This window comes from Leptosomus discolor, unplaced genomic scaffold, assembly GCF_034619465.1.
Source record: "Leptosomus discolor isolate bLepDis1 unplaced genomic scaffold, bLepDis1.hap2 HAP2_SCAFFOLD_80, whole genome shotgun sequence".
In the NCBI taxonomy this organism is placed as follows: domain Eukaryota; kingdom Metazoa; phylum Chordata; class Aves; order Leptosomiformes; family Leptosomidae; genus Leptosomus; species Leptosomus discolor.
In genome coordinates this window covers 192,423-211,278 of record NW_028237973.1, presented here as the reverse complement: position 1 = coordinate 211,278, position 18,856 = coordinate 192,423, and the positions used below count along the sequence as shown (strand labels likewise).

Sequence of the window (18,856 nt, the reverse complement as noted above, 5' to 3'; positions counted from 1 at the left end):
TGAGGAACTCTTCATCTGCACCCCAATTCCAGCACCTTGAACAACGGCTTCTGTCACAAAGGCGGGTACTATGGAGAGCTTTGCTGATGGAACTAAACGCATCAACTGCAGTGCAGACACAGCTGTCCTGCAAGGCACGAGCTGCGACTCAGCCTTTGAGGACAAAAGCAGAGACACATTAGTTACCTGTCCCAAACAGAAGAGATTGCTCAGCCGTACTTCTACAGCAGAGCAGTAAAACTTGGTGGTCATTGGAGGGCTAAGAAACTTTTGACTGCAACACTTACCATTTCTCTTACCAAAGAAAAGGCAAGTCTTGAAGTGTGAGGGGTCACAAGTTTTTCCGAACAGCCTTCAATACCTCTGAAGACTGTACCAGAGGCACTACTGTTGCAACCAGTGCATCATCTCCATTTGAGCCATCAGGGGAAGGTAATAACAAGGTTCATGCAGTCAGTTATTATTGCTGAAGAACAAATTGGAGACCTTTGTGCTGGAGAAATTTGTGACCTTTGATGCCAATTCGTATTTAAACTTCCACGTGTTCCTGTTTTCATATATTAAGCATTTAAAGATTCATCAATGTCCAGTTGACAGCAACTTTCAACTGAAGATGCGAGTTCGTTCTCATGGTTTTCTGTCCTTGGGAGATGTCTACAAGTCAGACCTTTTCTGAACAGGTCACAGGTATCAAAAGCACGAAAAAATTCTGAAGGCATCAAAAGAGTGCACAGATGTTCAAACCTCAAGGAAGGAGTGTGTGAACACAGCTCTTCTGAAACACCGTGTTCTCCTGGCCAGGTGCGAAGACGGGAGTTGGAGAATCCACAAAAGACTCAATATGAGTTATATCAGGAAACTCCTTTTATTGTACAGATGCACTTTCTTATATAGCATAATTTTCCAAAGTCATCATGACTTGCAGTTTTTCATAAACTCCAATTGTGCTATACACACATCAGTCATCTGCTTCTACCTATCACTTTACTATTAATACTAATGCGTTCTGCCTCATACGGATGTTAGCTTCTAATTCTTCTATTCTGACCCTCAAGGTCGAAGCGTCCTTGAGGCCTACTATATTAGTTTAGACAAACTGTTCAACAGAGTTTTCCCTGTGCAGGCCCTCTAGCATTCCATGCCTGTTTTCAGCGAGCTACGCTCCCACAATTCCCCCTTTTTCGTTTTGCACAAATAAAACTCTGTGAACGAGACTCGATATGCCTTTCTGCAGCAAATTCCATACAAAGCCTAACCCTAGCAATAGCAATATAATTATAATAAGCCATCGTATGCTTTCTTTGATTAAGCCTAGTAACCAAGGGGAGAGATTTCCAAAGATGTTTGCAGCCATAAGTCGAACAAATTCGTATCCTTCTGAATCTTTTGGCTGTGCTCCTTCAGCCACCGCAACTGCTGATGAATCAATTCTCCATGATCGCTCAGGTTGAAGCAACACATCCCTTGGACATCTTCACACCCATGACCTTGTGCTAGAAGCAAGAAATCAATAGCTGCACGGTTCTGCAAGACCGCACGTCTTAAGCTATTTTGATCTAATAGCATCTGTTCTAGGATTTGTGTAGTTATATTAGACTGCTTTTCTGACCAGCAAGCTAATTTCTCTATTTGCTTGAGTGCTTGTGCTGCAGCTACGCCGGGCGCGAAAAATGATGCAAGCACTCGAGCAGTGGCAGACCACAATTCCACATTATCATCACACATCTCCGTCAGGCCGGCTGCGGCCCGTCGCCTTCGCTTTTGGGACAGGAACGAGATATTCAAGATATTCAACCACTGCCTATGACTTGGAGCTAATGCGCGGTCGCCGCAAATCAAGAACATATTGGGCGGTAGCTCTTTTGTTGTCCCATTGCTCCCCCTTTTTTTTTTTTTTTTTTTTTTTTTTTGTGAAAAGCAGCAAAGTGCGGTTAACAAAATATCTTCTATATAATGATGACAATAACACTGCGTCTCACTCACTCACACATTCAAATATTGATAACCAGTTTCTACGCTATCACACAAGGAGCTCCTTTACACCATTCACACAAGAGACACAAGAAGACACCTGCAAACATGATTACTACAATACCAACCACAACACCAAGCAGACTAACCCCATTCACGTAGTTAAATATCAGTGCAAGTGGTGAAAATACATGTTGACATCAATGCCAATCGGTGCACAGTGTGAACATTTAGCAAATTACAGAACCAGACCAGCAAGAATACCTTTTTCCGTAGATGGACCGTGTCTGCCCCTGCAGCGAGCCAGATGAGTCAGGGAGCCCCTCCGAGAAAAGGTCCCGGGGCGCGCCTAGGGAGTCCCGGTCCTCATTGGCTCCTGCAGCCGGACAGAGATTGTCACCTCTGGGTTGTCAACTGAATCTGAGAAAACTCAATAACAACTATGTGTTATCAAGCAGGTATTCTCCATTCTCCATTGCACTTCAAGAAATCTGTCAAAGGCTTTTATATCTTTTATGCAGATCCCCCTTTTTTGTATTTTTTTTTTTAATTAGATTATCTTTACAAGGAACTTGAGAGCTCTTTCATAATGAATACTGCTTTTCAAATTACACAACTTTATAGGCAACTTGTAAATGAATCCTGAATTTCTTTACCTGCTTTAGATAAAATGTCTCATATTTTACAGCCAGCTAACATCATGGATAAAAATAGCATTATGAAGCTTTCTTTTTGACCAGACACATACAGATCATAAGACAGTTTAAAAAATAGTTTTAAACTAAGGACCTGCTTTGACCCTATTGCAATGACTGAAAAATTAAGCACTTTTTAAACCTGCCTGGCAAGCACAAACCTACAGTGCGATTAGAATTTGGTACGCCGTGTAACTGCGGAAGTTTGATTTACAGAGGGACTGAAATGAGTTTACCTTGGCTGATAAAGTGACCCATTGTCCTGCAATTGAAACATCTCTTTTGCTTGCCTCCCTCCTTTCTATCTATGAGGGGCTGAACCGCACTGTATACAGCAGCAGCAAGTAAGGACGCGGTACCATTGGTGCGTTCTATAACTTCAAGCATATCAGCTACTTGTGCATCTCTGGGTAGGGTACTTAAAGCTTTTTTTGTTGTATCATTAGCATTCTCAAAGGCAAACACTTTAAAAACCTTTTCCTTCATTCCCTCATCCAAATCTGGATGACTTCTAATAACCTGATCTAAACGATCAATAAAAGAAGGAAAACTTTCTTGTGGACCCTGCTGAATGTTGGCAAAGGAACATATCTTTCCTGGTTCCCTGACTAAAATCATTGCTTGGTAAGCTAACTGCTGTGACAATTGTAATACCTCTCCTACAAAACCTTGTTGTAAAGCCACGCTCGCAAAAGGACTTTGGCCTGTTAGCATTTGTGCTTGTACCCCATACAATGGATCCCCTTGCTGCCTTGGTCGTGCAGCCTCCTAGTCACAGAGTTGTTGCCAGGCCTTGGAGAACATAAGCTGTTGAGAAGGGGACAAAAGAATTAGCAATCTGTTGTGAATCAAGTGGTAACAAAACATCTGCTGTAAAAATAGATTGTAATAATTGTTGAGTATAACTAGATTGAAGCCCATATTGTGATACTGCTAAACGTGCTTTTTCAAGGATTTTCCAATCAAACGGTTCCCATTTTCTACCTCCTGCCTGATCTGTAACGATAGGAAAGGCAGAAGGAAGAAAATTTCCTTCAATTAGGGCATCACGAATTACTCCTTTCCATCTTCGTCCTGCTTCTTGTTCACTTAATGGCGTATTTGACAATGAAGTAGTTGGCACAGGCATTTGCGACAAAGGCACTGGTAGTGATGACGGTACAGCAAAAGGATTATGAGTCGCAGCGTTTTCTGGATTCTTCTTGTTGCTGTCCGCTGCTGTATTGAGTGCCGATAGTTTGTTTATGAGTTGCTGTAGGACTTCATCAAGCAGCTCCTTTTTCTGCTTTTGTTTCGACATGATCCCCGGAGAAAGAGAGTCTTCCTGTAGGCAGGCCGTTGTGACGGTGGGATAAGGGCGGGATTCTGGGCGGGTCGTTGTGATGTCGGGATAAGGGCGGGATTCTAGGTGGGTCACTGTGACGTTGCGATAAGGGCGGGATTCTGGGAGGGTCGTTGTGACGTCGTGATAAGGGTGGGATGTTGGGCGGGTTGCTGTGTATTCAGGATAGGGGTGGGATTTGGGTGGGTCTGCTGGTTCACGTGCTTCCCCCTTTTCTTTGCCCAAGCCCCCTTGTAGTTTTTCCGCGTTCTCTTCCGAGTCCCTTCTTACTGCGATCGCGTCGCTGCCATTATGGCGCACCTCCTCCTCCGAGGGTGCGGTCCCCGCGGAGGCCCCACCAGCCCCCGAACTCGCGGTCTGCGTCTGATTAGCAGGGGTCAAGGGAGGTGGAACAGGAACAGAAATTCGCGTAGAAAAAATAGAAGTAGTAGTTGTTGGTGAAGAATCGCCAGAGGAGGGGGTAAAGGCAGCAAAGGCAGAAGCTGCAGCAGCTCTTTCAGCTTTCATACTACGTAACATCTCCATAAGCAATTTCCATAACGTGGCGTACTTGCCTGCTTCTTTTGCTCTCGCTCCCCCCGAGCTTATATCTTCCCATAACTCTTTACCTATGGCCTCCCACATAGCGAGTTCAAAAGCAACTCCCACAGAAGGGATTAAACTTCTATTCCATGCCCATAATAACAGCACTTTAAAGAGCCGAGGATTCAGTCCTCTCACTGAGAGTATGTGTTGGAGCAGATTTAGGACAGCCTCCTGGTGCTTGTCCAACCCCATCTGTCTCCCCAACCGCTCACCTGATCAGGGTGAGATTCCGTAATCGTTTCATGACGAGGTGCGCACCTTCTTTTTCTCTCCTCCTTCCTGGCAACTATGTGAGTCACCGCTTAGCGACTGGGCAGATTGCTGTTACTCTTTTATTTTTCTTTCCTTTTCTTTTTTTTTTTTAATTACTCCACCCGGGCAGCGGATCTCTTTCGGTTGGCCTTCCACCCTCTTCCTCTCCAAGTCTTGCAACTTTGTTCTGAGGAATCTGAGGGTCCCTGTTCGGGCACCACTTGCGGGAGCTGCGTGAGGACACTGACACGATCAATGTGATCTAACAAGTGAACCTTAATTTCCGTGTTTCCAGTGCAATTTATAACCCTCGACCACACCCAATAAATACTGATTGGCTTCATCGCAAATAACGGCCCATAGTCCAACCTGACTGGCCACAGTGCGAGTCATGTTCAAGCCACATTCAAAAATGTTCACACCCATCTTCTTCAAGAAATTAAAACTGCGTCATTAATGGCGGCTGTCTCTACTTCTGCACCTGCAAGATGTTCATGCCCCCTGCACCAGAAGTTGTTTACGCTTTCAGCAGTTCCAGTACGTCCCAGCTCAGATTCTCTAAAAGGGCTGGATTGTTCACATGTCCCTTATTTCATAAATGTCCTCCCAAAAAAGCCCAACATCCAGAGGCAATGCCCAACATCCAGAGGCAATACCCAACATCTAGAGGTAAAGCCTAACATCTGGATGTAAATCAAATATCTAGAGGTAAAGCCCAACATCTAGAGGTAAAGCCCAACATCTAGAGGTAAAGCCCAACATCTGGATGTAAAGCCCAACTTCTAAAGGTAAAGACCAACATCTAGAGGAAAAGCCAAATATCTAGAGGTAAAGCCAAAGTGATGTAAAGCCAAAATCTAGAGGTAAAGCCCAATATCTGGCCTTAAAGCACAAAATCTAGAGGTAAAGCACAACGTTTAGAGGTAAAGCCCAAGCTATGTAAAACCCAACTTCTAGAGGTAAAGCCCCACATCTAGGGGTAAAGACCAAAATCCGGATGTAAAGCAAACATCTAGAGGTAAAGTCGAACATCTAAATGTGAAGCCAAACATATAGACTTAAAGCCCAAGCGATGTAAAGCACAACATTTAGAGGTAAAGCCAAAGCGACGTAAATCCTATCATCTAGAGGTAAATTCAACATCTAGAGGTAAAGCCCAACACACAGAGGTAAACTCCAACATCTGGATGTAAAGTCCAACTTCTAGAGGTAAAGCCCAACATGTAGAGATAAAGCAAAACATCTAGAGGTAAAGCTCAAGATGCAGAAGTAAAGCCAAACACCTAGAGATAAAGCCCAAGCCATGTAAAGCCCAACATCTAGAGGTAAAGCCCAATTTCTAGAGTTAAAGCCCAACATCTAGAGGTAAAGCCCAACATCTAGAAGTAAAGCCCAACATCTAGAGGTAAAGCCCAACATCTAGAAGTAAAGCCCAACATCTAGAGGTAAAGCCCAAAATCTAGAGGTAAAGCCCAACTTCTAGAGGTAAAGCCCAACTTCTAGAGGTAAAGCCCAACATCTAGTCTTAAAGCCCAATGTCTACAGGTAAGGTCCAACTTACAGAGTTAAAGCCCAACATCTAGAGGTAAAGTCCAACATCTACAGGTAAAGACCAAAATCTAGATCTAAAGCCCAATTTCTAGATCTAAAGCCAAAAATCTAGAGGTAAAGCCCAATATCTGGAGGTAAAGCCCAACGTCTAGAGGTAAAGCCCAACGTCTAGAGGTAAAGCCCAACGTCTACAGGACAAGCCAAAAATCTAGATTTAAAACCCAAAATCTGGAGGTAAAGACCAGCATCTAGAGCTAAAGCCTAAAATCTAGATGTAAAGCCCAATTTCTAGATCTGAGGACAAACATCTAGAGGTGAAGCCCAACATCTAGAGGTAAAGCCCAACATCTAGAGGTAAAGACCAAAGTTTAGATGTAAAGCCCAAAAATCTAGAGGTAAAGCCCAAAATCTAGAGGTAAAACCCAACATCTAGAGGAAAAGCCTAAAATCTATATGTAAAGCCCAACTTCTAGATCTAAAGCCAAACATCTAGTGGTAACCCCAACTTCTAGAGGTAAAGCCTAACATCTAGAGGTGAATTCCAAAATCTAGACTTAAGGCCCGATATCTAGAGGTAAAGCCAAACATCTAGATATAAAACCCAGCATCTAGAGGTAAAGCCAAGAATCTAGAGGTAAAGCAAAACACCTAGATGTGAAATTCAAAATCTAGAGGTAAAGACCAACATCTAGAGGTAAAGACAAAACTCTAGTTTTAAATCGAAAAATCTAAAAATATAGCCCAACATCTAGCGGTAAAGCCGGTAATCTAGATTTGAAGCCCAAAATCTAGAGGTAAAGCCCAACATCTAGAGGTAAAGCCCAACGTCTAGAGCTGAAGCCCAACGTCTAGAGCTGAAGCCCAACGTCTAGAGCTGAAGCCCAACATGTGGAGGTAAAGTCAAATATACAGAGGTAAAGCCTAACATCTAGAGGTGAATTTCAAAATCTAGAGTTAAAGCCTGACATCTACAGTTAAAGCCAAACATCTAGCTGTAAAACGCACATCTAGTGGTAAAGCCTCATATCTAGAGTAAAGCCTAACATCTAGAGGTGAATTCCAAAATGTAGAGATAAAGACCAAAAACTAGAGGTAAAGCCAAACATCTAGAGGTAAAGCTTACCATTTAGAGGTGAATTCCAAAATCTAGAGTTAAAGCCCAACATCTAGAATTATAGCCAAAGATCTAGATGTAAACCCTACCATCTAGAGGTAAAGCCCAAGATCTAGAGGTTAAAAGCCAACATCTAGAGGTAAAGCCCAGCTTCTAGAGGCAAGGCCAAAAATCCAGATTTAAAACCCAAAATCTAGAGCTAAAGCCCAACATCTAGAGGTAAAGCCCAAAATCTAGATGAAAAGCCCAATTTCTAGATCTGAAGCCAAACATCTAGAGGTAAAGCCAAACATCTAGAGGTAAAGCCTAACATCTAGAGGTAAAGCCTAACATCTAGAGGTAAAGCCTAACATCTAGAGGTGAATTTCAAAATCTAGAGTTAAAGCCTGACATCTACAGTTAAAGCCAAACATCTAGCTGTAAAACGCACATCTAGTGGTAAAGCCTCATATCTAGAGTAAAGCCTAACATCTAGAGGTGAATTCCAAAATGTACAGATAAAGACCAAAAACTAGAGGTAAAGCCAAACATCTAGAGGTAAAGCTTACCATCTAGAGGTGAATTCCAAAATCTAGAGTTAAAGCCCGACATCTAGATGTAAAACCCAACATCTAGAGGTAAAGCCCAATATCTAGAGGTAAAGCCGAACATCTAGAGGTAAAGCCCAACATCTAGAGGTAAAGCCCAACATCTAGAGGTAAAGCTTACCATCTAGAGGTGAATTCCAAAATCTAGAGTTAAAGCCCGACATCTAGAATTATAGCCAAAGATCTAGATGTAAACCCTACCATCTAGAGGTAAAGCCCAAGATCTAGAGGTTAAAAGCCAACATCTAGAGGTAAAGCCCAATGTCTGGAGGTAAAGCCCAGCTTCTAGAGGCAAGGCCAAAAATCCAGATTTAAAACCCAAAATCTAGAGCTAAAGCCCAACATCTAGAGGTAAATCCCAAAATCTAGATGAAAAGCCCAATTTCTAGATCTGAAGCCAAACATCTAGAGGTAAAGCCTAACATCTAGAGGTGAATTCCAAAATCTAGTGTTAAAGCCCGATATCTACAGAAGAAGCAATACATCTAGATGTAAAGCCCACTTTCTAGAGGTAAAGTCAAAAATCTAGATTTGAAATCCAAAATCTAGAGGTAAAGCCCCAAATCTAGAGGTAAATCCCAAAACCTGGATGTAAAGCCCAACTTCTAGACCTAAAGCCCAACATCTAGATGTAAAGCCCAACATCTGGAGGTAAAGCCTAACATCTAGAGATTAATTCCAAAATCCAGAGTTAAAGCCCAACATCTAGTCGTAAAGCCCAATATCTACATGTAAAGTCCAACTTATAGAGGTAAAGTCAAACATCTAGAGGAAACCCCAAAATCTAGAGGTAAAGCCCAACATCTAGACCTAAAGCCCAAATTCTAGAGGTAAAGCCTAATATCTAGAGGTGAATTCCAAAATCTAGTGTTAAAGCCCAACATCTACAGTTAAAGCCAAGCATCTAGAGGTAAAGCAAAACACCTAGATGTGAATTTCAAAATCTAGAGGTAAAGACCAAAATCTAGATGTAAATCAAATCGTCTAGATTTAAAACCCAACATCTAGAGGTAAAGCCCATCATCTAGAGGTAAAGCCTAACATCTAGAGGTGAATTCCAAAATCTAGAGTTAAGGCCCGATATCTAGAGGTAAAGCCAAACATCTAGATATAAAACCCAGCATCTAGAGGTAAAGCAAAACACCTAGATGTGAATTTCAAAATCTAGATGTAAAGACCAACATCTAGAGGTAAAGACAAAACTCTAGTTTTAAATCGAAAAATATAGCCCAACATACAGAGGTAAAGCCGGTAATCTAGATTTGAAGCCCAACATCTAGAGGTAAAGCCCAAAGTCTAGAGGTAAAGCCCAACATCTAGAGGTAAAGCCCAACATCTAGAGGTAAAGCCCAACATCTAGAGGTAAAGCCCAACATCTAGAGGTAAAGCCCAACATCTAGAGGTAAAGCCCAACATCTGGAGGTAAAGACTAACATCTAGAGGTTAATTCCAAAATCCAGAGTTAAAGCCCAACATCTAGTCGTAAAGCCCAATATCTACATGTAAAGCCCAACTTATAGAGGTAAAGTCAAACATCTAGATGTAAACCCCAACATCTAGAGGTAAAGCCCAACATCTAGATGTAAAGCCCAACATCTGGAGGTAAAGCCTAACATCTAGAGGTTAATTCCAAAATCCAGAGTTAAAGCCCAACATCTAGTCATAAAGCCCAATATCTACATGTAAAGCCCAACTAATAGAGGTAAAGTCAAACATCTAGATGTAAACCCCAAAATCTAGAGGTAAAGCCCAACATCTAGAGGTAAAGCCCAACATCTAGAGGTAAAGCCCAAAATCTAGAGGTAAAGCCCAACATCTAGATCTAAAGCCCAACATCTAGAGGTAAAGCCCAACATCTAGAGGTAAAGCCTAATATCTAGAGGTGAATTCCAAAATCTAGTGTTAAAGCCCGACACCTACAGTTAAAGACAAGCATCTAGAGGTAAAGCAAAACACCTAGATGTGAATTTCAAAATCTAGAGGTAAAGACCAACATCTAGAGGTAAAGACAAAACTCTAGTTTTAAATCGAAAAATCGAAAAATATAGCCCAAAATCTAGAGGTAAAGCCGGTAATCTAGATTTGAAGCCCAACATCTAGAGGTAAAGCCCAACATCTAGAGGTAAAGCCCAACGTCTAGAGCTGAAGCCCAACGTCTAGAGCTGAAGCCCAACATGTGGAGGTAAAGTCAAATATACAGAGGTAAAGCCTAACATCTAGAGGTGAATTTCAAAATCTAGAGTTAAAGCCTGACATCTACAGTTAAAGCCAAACATCTAGCCGTAAAACGCACATCTAGTGGTAAAGCCTCATATCTAGAGTAAAGCCTAACATCTAGAGGTAAAGCCCAACATCTAGAGGTAAAGCCCAACATCTAGAGGTAAAGCCCAACATCTAGAGGTAAAGCTTACCATCTAGAGGTGAATTCCAAAATCTAGAGTTAAAGCCCGACATCTAGAATTATAGCCAAAGATCTAGATGTAAACCCTACCATCTAGAGGTAAAGCCCAAGATCTAGAGGTTAAAAGCCAACATCTAGAGGTAAAGCCCAATGTCTGGAGGTAAAGCCCAGCTTCTAGAGGCAAGGCCAAAAATCCAGATTTAAAACCCAAAATCTAGAGCTAAAGCCCAACATCTAGAGGTAAATCCCAAAATCTAGATGAAAAGCCCAATTTCTAGATCTGAAGCCAAACATCTAGAGGTAAAGCCAAACATCTAGAGGTAAAGCCAAACATCTAGAGGTAAAGCCTAACATCTAGAGGTAAAGCCTAACATCTAGAGGTAAAGCCTAACATCTAGAGGTGAATTCCAAAATCTAGTGTTAAAGCCCGATATCTACAGAAGAAGCAATACATCTAGATGTAAAGCCCACTTTCTAGAGGTAAAGTCAAAAATCTAGATTTGAAATCCAAAATCTAGAGGTAAAGCCCCAAATCTAGAGGTAAATCCCAAAACCTGGATGTAAAGCCCAACTTCTAGACCTAAAGCCCAACATCTAGATGTAAAGCCCAACATCTGGAGGTAAAGCCTAACATCTAGAGATTAATTCCAAAATCCAGAGTTAAAGCCCAACATCTAGTCGTAAAGCCCAATATCTACATGTAAAGTCCAACTTATAGAGGTAAAGTCAAACATCTAGAGGAAACCCCAAAATCTAGAGGTAAAGCCCAACATCTAGACCTAAAGCCCAAATTCTAGAGGTAAAGCCTAATATCTAGCGGTGAATTCCAAAATCTAGTGTTAAAGCCCGACATCTACAGTTAAAGCCAAGCATCTAGAGGTAAAGCAAAACACCTAGATGTGAATTTCAAAATCTAGAGGTAAAGACCAAAATCTAGAGGTAAATCAAATCGTCTAGATTTAAAACCCAACATCTAGAGGTAAAGCCCATCATCTAGAGGTAAAGCCTAACATCTAGAGGTGAATTCCAAAATCTAGAGTTAAGGCCCGATATCTAGAGGTAAAGCCAAACATCTAGATTTAAAACCCAGCATCTAGAGGTAAAGCAAAACACCTAGATGTGAATTTCAAAATCTAGAGGTAAAGACCAACATCTAGAGGTAAAGCCCATCATCTAGAGGTAAAGCCTAATATCTAGAGGTGAATTTCAAAATCTAGAGTTAAAGCCCGACATCTACAGTTAAAGCCAAACATCTAGCTGTAAAACGCACATCTAGTGGTAAAGCCTCATATCTAGAGTAAAGCCTAACATCTAGAGGTTAATTTCAAAATCCAGAGTTAAAGCCCAACATCTAGTCGTAAAGCCCAATATCTACATGTAAAGCCCAACTTATAGAGGTAAAGTCAAACATCTAGAGGTAAACTCCAAAATCTAGAGGTAAAGCCCAACATCTAGACCTAAAGCCCAACATCTAGAGGTAAAGCCCAACTTCTAGAGGTAAAGCCTAATATCTAGAGGTGAATTCCAAAATCTAGTGTTAAAGCCCGACATCTACAGATAAAGCCAAGAATCTAGAGGTAAAGCAAAACACCTAGATGTGAATTTCAAAATCTAGAGGTAAAGACCAACATCTAGAGGTAAAGACAAAACTCTAGTTTTAAATCGAAAAATATAGCCCAACATATAGAGGTAAAGCCGGTAATCTAGATTTGAAGCCCAACATCTAGAGGTAAAGCCCAACGTCTAGAGGTAAAGCCCAACATCTAGAGGTAAAGCCCAACGTCTAGAGGTAAAGCCCAACATCTAGAGGTAAAGCCCAACATCTAGAGGTAAAGCCCAACATCTAGAGGTAAAGCCCAACGTCTAGAGCTGAAGCCCAACATGTGGAGGTAAAGTCAAATATACAGAGGTAAAGCCTAACATCTAGAGGTGAATTTCAAAATCTAGAGTTAAAGCCTGACATCTACAGTTAAAGCCAAACATCTAGCTGTAAAACGCACATCTAGTGGTAAAGCCTCATATCTAGAGTAAAGCCTAACATCTAGAGGTGAATTCCAAAATGTACAGATAAAGACCAAAAACTAGAGGTAAAGCCAAACATCTAGAGGTAAAGCTTACCATCTAGAGGTGAATTCCAAAATCTAGAGTTAAAGCCCGACATCTAGATGTAAAACCCAACATCTAGAGGTAAAGCCGAACATCTAGAGGTAAAGCCCAACATCTAGAGGTAAAGCCCAACATCTAGAGGTAAAGCCCAACATCTAGAGGTAAAGCTTACCATCTAGAGGTGAATTCCAAAATCTAGAGTTAAAGCCCGACATCTAGAATTATAGCCAAAGATCTAGATGTAAACCCTACCATCTAGAGGTAAAGCCCAAGATCTAGAGGTTAAAAGCCAACATCTAGAGGTAAAGCCCAATGTCTGGAGGTAAAGCCCAGCTTCTAGAGGCAAGGCCAAAAATCCAGATTTAAAACCCAAAATCTAGAGCTAAAGCCCAACATCTAGAGGTAAATCCCAAAATCTAGATGAAAAGCCCAATTTCTAGATCTGAAGACAAACATCTAGAGGTAAAGCCTAACATCTAGAGGTAAAGCCTAACATCTAGAGGTAAAGCCTAACATCTAGAGGTGAATTCCAAAATCTAGTGTTAAAGCCCGATATCTACAGAAGAAGCAATACATCTAGATGTAAAGCCCACCTTCTAGAGGTAAAGCCAAAAATCTAGATTTGAAATCCAAAATCTAGAGGTAAAGCCCCAAATCTAGAGGTAAATCCCAAAACCTGGATGTAAACCCCAAAATCTAGAGGTAAAGCCCAACATCTAGACCTAAAGCTCAACATCTAGAGGTAAAGCCCAACATCTAGAGGTAAAGCCTAATATCTAGAGGTGAATTCCAAAATCTAGTGTTAAAGCCCGACATCTACAGTTAAAGCCAAGCATCTAGAGGTAAAGCAAAACACCTAGATGTGAATTTCAAAATCTAGAGGCAAAGACCAACATCTAGAGGTAAAGACAAAACTCTAGTTTTAAATAGAAAAATCGAAAAATATAGCCCAACATCTAGAGGTAAAGCCGGTAATCTAGATTTGAAGCCCAACATCTAGAGGTAAAGCCCAACGTCTAGAGGTAAAGCCCAACATCTAGAGGTAAAGCCCAACATCTAGAGGTAAAGCCCAACATCTAGAGGTAAAGCCCAACGTCTAGAGGTAAAGCCCAACGTCTAGAGCTGAAGCCCAACATGTGGAGGTAAAGTCAAATATATAGAGGTAAAGCCTAACATCTAGAGGTGAATTTCAAAATCTAGAGTTAAAGCCTGACATCTACAGATAAAGCCAAACATCTAGCTGTAAAACGCACATCTAGTGGTAAAGCCTCATATCTAGAGTAAAGCCTAACATCTAGAGGTGAATTCCAAAATGTAGAGATAAAGACCAAAAACTAGAGGTAAAGCCAAACATCTAGAGGTAAAGCTTACCATCTAGAGGTGAATTCCAAAATCTAGAGTTAAAGCCCGACATCTAGAATTAAAGCCAAACATCTAGATGCAAAGCCCAACATCTAGAGGTAAAGCCCAACATCTAGAGGTAAAGCCGAACATCTAGAGGTAAAGCCCAACATCTAGAGGTAAAGCCCAACATCTAGAGGTAAAGCCCAACATCTAGAGGTAAAGCCCAACATCTAGAGGTAAAGCTTACCATCTAGAGGTGAATTCCAAAATCTAGAGTTAAAGCCCGACATCTAGAATTATAGCCAAAGATCTAGATGTAAACCCTACCATCTAGAGGTAAAGCCCAAGATCTAGAGGTTAAAAGCCAACATCTAGAGGTAAAGCCCAATGTCTGGAGGTAAAGCCCAGCTTCTAGAGGCAAGGCCAAAAATCCAGATTTAAAACCCAAAATCTAGAGCTAAAGCCCAACATCTAGAGGTAAATCCCAAAATCTAGATGAAAAGCCCAATTTCTAGATCTGAAGCCAAACATCTAGAGGTAAAGCCTAACATCTAGAGGTAAAGCCTAACATCTAGAGGTGAATTCCAAAATCTAGTGTTAAAGCCCGATATCTACAGAAGAAGCAATACATCTAGATGTAAAGCCCACCTTCTAGAGGTAAAGCCAAAAATCTAGATTTGAAATCCAAAATCTAGAGGTAAAGCCCCAAATCTAGAGGTAAATCCCAAAACCTGGATGTAAAGCCCAACTTCTAGACCTAAAGCCCAACATCTAGATGTGAAGCCCAACATCTGGAGGTAAAGCCTAACATCTAGAGATTAATTCCAAAATCCAGAGTTAAAGCCCAACATCTAGTCGTAAAGCCCAATATCTACATGTAAAGTCCAACTTATAGAGGTAAAGTCAAACATCTAGAGGAAACCCCAAAATCTAGAGGTAAAGCCCAACATCTAGACCTAAAGCCCAAATTCTAGAGGTAAAGCCTAATATCTAGAGGTGAATTCCAAAATCTAGTGTTAAAGCCCGACATCTACAGTTAAAGCCAAGCATCTAGAGGTAAAGCAAAACACCTAGATGTGAATTTCAAAATCTAGAGGTAAAGACCAAAATCTATATGTAAATCAAATCGTCTAGATTTAAAACCCAACATCTAGAGGTAAAGCCCATCATCTAGAGGTAAAGCCTAACATCTAGAGGTGAATTCCAAAATCTAGAGTTAAGGCCCGATATCTAGAGGTAAAGCCAAACATCTAGATATAAAACCCAGCATCTAGAGGTAAAGCAAAACACCTAGATGTGAATTTCAAAATCTAGAGGTAAAGACCAACATCTAGAGGTAAAGCCCATCATCTAGAGGTAAAGCCTAATATCTAGAGGTGAATTTCAAAATCTAGAGTTAAAGCCCGACATATACAGTTAAAGCCAAACATCTAGCTGTAAAACGCACATCTAGTGGTAAAGCCTCATGTCTAGAGTAAAGCCTAACATCTAGAGGTTAATTTCAAAATCCAGAGTTAAAGCCGAACATCTAGTCGTAAAGCCCAATATCTACATGTAAAGCCCAACTTATAGAGGTAAAGTCAAACATCTAGAGGTAAACTCCAAAATCTAGAGGTAAAGCCCAACATCTAGACCTAAAGCCCAACATCTAGAGGTAAAGCCCAACTTCTAGAGGTAAAGCCTAATATCTAGAGGTGAATTCCAAAATCTAGTGTTAAAGCCCGACATCTACAGATAAAGCCAAGAATCTAGAGGTAAAGCAAAACACCTAGATGTGAATTTCAAAATCTAGAGGTAAAGACCAACATCTAGAGGTAAAGACAAAACTCTAGTTTTAAATCGAAAAATATAGCCCAACATCTAGAGGTAAAGCCGGTAATCTAGATTTGAAGCCCAACATCTAGAGGTAAAGCCCAACGTCTAGAGGTAAAGCCCAAAGTCTAGAGGTAAAGCCCAACATCTGGAGGTTAATTCCAAAATCCAGAGTTAAAGCCCAACATCTAGTCGTAAAGCCCAATATCTACATGTAAAGCCCAACTTATAGAGGTAAAGTCAAACATCTAGATGTAAACCCCAAAATCTAGAGGTAAAGCCCAACATCTAGATGTAAAGCCCAACATCTGGAGGTAAAGCCTAACATCTAGAGGTTAATTCCAAAATCCAGAGTTAAAGCCCAACATCTAGTCGTAAAGCCCAATATCTACATGTAAAGCCCAACTTATAGAGGTAAAGTCAAACATCTAGATGTAAACCCCAAAATCTAGAGGTAAAGCCCAACATCTAGAGGTAAAGCCCAACATCTAGAGGTAAAGCCTAATATCTAGAGGTGAATTCCAAAATCTAGTGTTAAAGCCCGACATCTACAGTTAAAGCCAAGCATCTAGAGGTAAAGCAAAACACCTAGATGTGAATTTCAAAATCTAGAGGTAAAGACCAACATCTAGAGGTAAAGACAAAACTCTAGTTTTAAATCGAAAAATCGAAAAATATAGCCCGACATCTAGAGGTAAAGCCGGTAATCTAGATTTGAAGCCCAACATCTAGAGGTAAAGCCCAACATCTAGAGGTAAAGCCCAACGTCTAGAGCTGAAGCCCAACGTCTAGAGCTGAAGCCCAACATGTGGAGGTAAAGTCAAATATACAGAGGCAAAGCCTAACATCTAGAGGTGAATTTCAAAATCTAGAGTTAAAGCCTGACATCTACAGTTAAAGCCAAACATCTAGCCGTAAAACGCACATCTAGTGGTAAAGCCTCATATCTAGAGTAAAGCCTAACATCTAGAGGTGAATTCCAAAATGTAGAGATAAAGACCAAAAACTAGAGGTAAAGCCAAACATTTAGAGGTAAAGCTTACCATCTAGAGGTGAATTCCAAAATCTAGAGTTAAAGCCCGACATCTAGAATTATAGCCAAAGATCTAGATGTAAACCCTACCATCTAGAGGTAAAGCCCAAGATCTAGAGGTTAAAAGCCAACATCTAGAGGTAAAGCCCAATGTCTGGAGGTAAAGCCCAGCTTCTAGAGGCAAGGCCAAAAATCCAGATTTAAAACCCAAAATCTAGAGCTAAAGCCCAACATCTAGAGGTAAATCCCAAAATCTAGACGAAAAGCCCAATTTCTAGATCTGAAGCCAAACATCTAGAGGTAAAGCCAAACATCTAGAGGTAAAGCCTAACATCTAGAGGTAAAGCCTAACATCTAGAGGTGAATTCCAAAATCTAGTGTTAAAGCCCGATATCTACAGAAGAAGCAATACATCTAGATGTAAAGCCCACCTTCTAGAGGTAAAGCCAAAAATCTAGATTTGAAATCCAAAATCTAGAGGTAAAGCCCCAAATCTAGAGGTAAATCCCAAAACCTGGATGTAAAGCCCAACTTCTAGACCTAAAGCCCAACATCTAGATGTGAAGCCCAACATCTGGAGGTAAAGCCTAACATCTAGAGATTAATTCCAAAATCCAGAGTTAAAGCCCAACATCTAGTCGTAAAGCCCAATATCTACATGTAAAGTCCAACTTATAGAGGTAAAGTCAAACATCTAGAGGAAACCCCAAAATCTAGAGGTAAAGCCTAATATCTAGAGGTGAATTCCAAAATCTAGTGTTAAAGCCCGACATCTACAGTTAAAGCCAAGCATCTAGAGGTAAAGCAAAACACCTAGATGTGAATTTCAAAATCTAGAGGTAAAGACCAAAATCTAGAGGTAAATCAAATCGTCTAGATTTAAAACCCAGCATCTAGAGGTAAAGCAAAACACCTAGATGTGAATTTCAAAATCTAGAGGTAAAGACCAACATCTAGAGGTAAAGCCCATCATCTAGAGGTAAAGCCTAATATCTAGAGGTGAATTTCAAAATCTAGAGTTAAAGCCCGACATCTACAGTTAAAGCCAAACATCTAGCTGTAAAACGCACATCTAGTGGTAAAGCCTCATATCTAGAGTAAAGCCTAACATCTAGAGGTTAATTTCAAAATCCAGAGTTAAAGCCCAACATCTAGTCGTAAAGCCCAATATCTACATGTAAAGCCCAACTTATAGAGGTAAAGTCAAACATCTAGAGGTAAACTCCAAAATCTAGAGGTAAAGCCCAAAATCTAGACCTAAAGCCCAACATCTAGAGGTAAAGCCCAACTTCTAGAGGTAAAGCCTAATATCTAGAGGTGAATTCCAAAATCTAGTGTTAAAGCCCGACATCTACAGATAAAGCCAAGAATCTAGAGGTAAAGCAAAACACCTAGATGTGAATTTCAAAATCTAGAGGTAAAGACCAACATCTAGAGGTAAAGCCCAACGTCTAGAGCTGAAGCCCAACATGTGGAGGTAAAGTCAAATATACAGAGGTAAAGCCTAACATCTAGAGGTGAATTTCAAAATCTAGAGTTAAAGCCTGACATCTACAGTTAAAGCCAAACATCTAGCTGTAAAACGCACATCTAGTGGTAAAGCCTCATATCTAGAGTAAAGCCTAACATCTAGAGGTGAATTCCAAAATGTACAGATAAAGACCAAAAACTAGAGGTAAAGCCAAACATCTAGAGGTAAAGCTTACCATCTAGAGGTGAATTCCAAAATCTAGAGTTAAAGCCCGACATCTAGATGTAAAACCCAACATCTAGAGGTAAAGCCCAATATCTAGAGGTAAAGCCGAACATCTAGAGGTAAAGCCCAACATCTAGAGGTAAAGCCCAACATCTAGAGGTAAAGCTTACCATCTAGAGGTGAATTCCAAAATCTAGAGTTAAAGCCCGACATCTAGAATTATAGCCAAAGATCTAGATGTAAACCCTACCATCTAGAGGTAAAGCCCAAGATCTAGAGGTTAAAAGCCAACATCTAGAGGTAAAGCCCAATGTCTGGAGGTAAAGCCCAGCTTCTAGAGGCAAGGCCAAAAATCCAGATTTAAAAC

The 18,856-nt window shown here is 40.7% G+C and overlaps 1 pseudogene; it reads right to left on the bottom strand.

Moving 5' to 3' along the window:
* Positions 1-842: 842 nt before the first annotated feature.
* On the bottom strand, positions 843-4,837 carry LOC147412269 (syncytin-A-like; annotated as a pseudogene).
* Between the last annotated feature and the right edge of the window lie 14,019 nt (positions 4,838-18,856).